Genomic DNA, 2,454 nt, shown 5'->3' with positions numbered 1-2,454 from the left:
GTGTGGAGGGCTGGATGAACAGTAGATGGTGGAGGGATGCCTGTGGAAGGGTGGTTGAACAGGACCCCATGCTGTGGAGGGCTGGATGAACAGGAGACGGTGGAGGGGTGGTTGAACAGTAGCCGGTGGAGTAGCACGCGGTGGAGGCTGGATGAACAGGAGCCCGTGGAGGCTGGATGAACAGGAGCCCGTGGAGGCTAGAGGAGGTCGACGGTGGAGATGAACAGTATCCCGTGGAGTCCCGTTTTGCGGTACGCCACACCCCTCCCGATGAACAGGACCCCCGTTTCGACCGTAGCGCTCCAACACAAGTCTGTTTCGTCCGTTTCGCGGTACACGACACCCCTCCCGATCAACAGGACCTTCGTTTCGACCATAGGAGGTCCGTTTCCTCCGTTTTGCGGTACGCCAGACCCCTCCCGATGAACAGGATCCTGTTTCGAACATGGCCGGTCAAACACAAGGCCGTTTCCTCCATTCTGCGGTACGCCAGGCCTCGTTTCCATCGCCTGTTCCGTCCAAGCCCTCCCGATGAACACGACGCATTCCGTTGCCTCCCCATGAACACGACGACGACACTGTTTCTCCGTTCCGACCCAGCCATGTACACGAGCCCTGGCCGTACGTATGCGCGAGTAGGTATTCGAGACCCCGCCCGTATGTACACATACGTGGCCATATTTTCTTTCTTGCACCCTGGACGTTGTACGTACGTGTAAATGCTACGTGCGCACCTCTACTACGACACGTGCGTGCCTCTACATCGACCAGTATGTACGTACACGTTCGCGACCAGAATGACAACGCTACGTACTCTTCGACCAGTTGGATCCCGGTTGTCAGGCACTTCCTTGCCTGCAAAGATGTAGCTGGTCGGTCCCAGCAGTCAGGGGGTGAATCATTTTTTTTGCCCGAACGCACTTCCTTGCGTGCGAAGATGTAGCTGGTGGGTCCCAGCAGTCAGGGGGAAACATTTTTTCGCAAAATATAGTGGCCCGTCCGGTGGGTCCCAGCTATCAGGTGGAGGAATCATTATTTTCCACGTAATAAGGAGGCACTTCCTTGCTGCGGTTGTGGACCCAACTGTCAGCCTCTCCACGTACAGTGCACGTCCGATGGAAGTCGTTCCTTGACCACGTTGACCACGCCGCGCCGAGAGCACCAGGGCGGTGGACGACAGTGAGGCCTAGGAAGGGGACGACACGGAGGCTGGGAAGACTCGGCAGTTGTTTCCCACGCGGAGGGGAGTACGACTGTACAAGGGTTTATTGGTTCGTCTACCGTCACCGGAGAATAACAGCAGGTGTGGGTGAGTAGAGGGATGGCTAGGCCAGCGATGGGAGTACGGCCGGGCGGTGAGGCCTGCGCGGTAGCACAACCGGCCGCGAGGAGGAGGGAGCAGGCAGTCCCGCCGGCGCTTGTTTGAGCGGCTGGAGCAGGAAGAGCGGAGATTGAAGAAGCACGACGGCCGTTGGATGGACATCCAACAATCAGTGCTTGTGCGTCAACCTTTTTTTCGGAAAGCCTCAAATCTGTGGAAAACAGCATACAGCCCATCTGTCATTATTTCTAATAATTTACAGCCTATTTGCTAATTCTTAAGGTTTTTTTGGAGCCCATATTCTTTTTGCTAGCATTACAGCCCATATTGTGGCAATGGTTAAAAAATTATACGAAATTTTGCATATTTTGGTGCGGTCCGAACTGTTTTTAATCCCAAAATTTCGACTCACATTCAAATTGATTTTAAAAATAAATGTATATCAATATAAAATCCAACAAATTCTCCACGCATAAAAATTAATGTAATTTAAAATCTTGAAATGAAAAAAAAAGATATTTGAAACTAATTGTCGGTTTGATGTGTTTTAAAATGTACAACCCATTTCTCATTACTGATGGGCCATTTTCTCGGCCAGCCGAATGAAAGCTCTCCTCGTCTTGAAAGATTTGCAGCCCAACAGGCCTGACAAAGCGACTTACTTGGCAAATCACAAAAAAACTGGGATGTGGCCGTGGACCCAGCTGTCAGCCTCTCCACGTACAGTACTCTTCCAATGGAAGTCGTTCCTTGACCACGTTGACAACGCCACACGGAGAGCACCATGGCGGTGGACGATGGCGAGGCCTAGGAAGGGGACAATGCGACAGTGGAAGCCCGCGCGGAGAGGACTACGAGGGTTCACTGGTTCGGCTGCAATGTGAGGCTGTCATCGCCGCAGGGCCTGCCCAGCGGTGGGAATAGTAGGGGGCGGTGACGCCTCTGCGGCAGCACAGCCGGCCACGGGAGGCAGGAGCATGCGGCACGACCGGCGCTGCTTTGGGCGGCTGGAGCAAGAAGACTAGAGGTTGAAGAAGCACTACGGCCGTTGTATGGACATCGTACGGTCACTGGAGCTAGAATCGTTCATATTGACTAAGTTGACAAAGCCCTTCGTCCCTGTCAACTTAGTA

This window comes from Triticum dicoccoides, chromosome 7A (assembly GCF_002162155.2).
Source record: "Triticum dicoccoides isolate Atlit2015 ecotype Zavitan chromosome 7A, WEW_v2.0, whole genome shotgun sequence".
NCBI classification, from domain to species: Eukaryota; Viridiplantae; Streptophyta; class Magnoliopsida; order Poales; family Poaceae; genus Triticum; species Triticum dicoccoides.
This window is presented reverse-complemented; position numbering follows the sequence as displayed.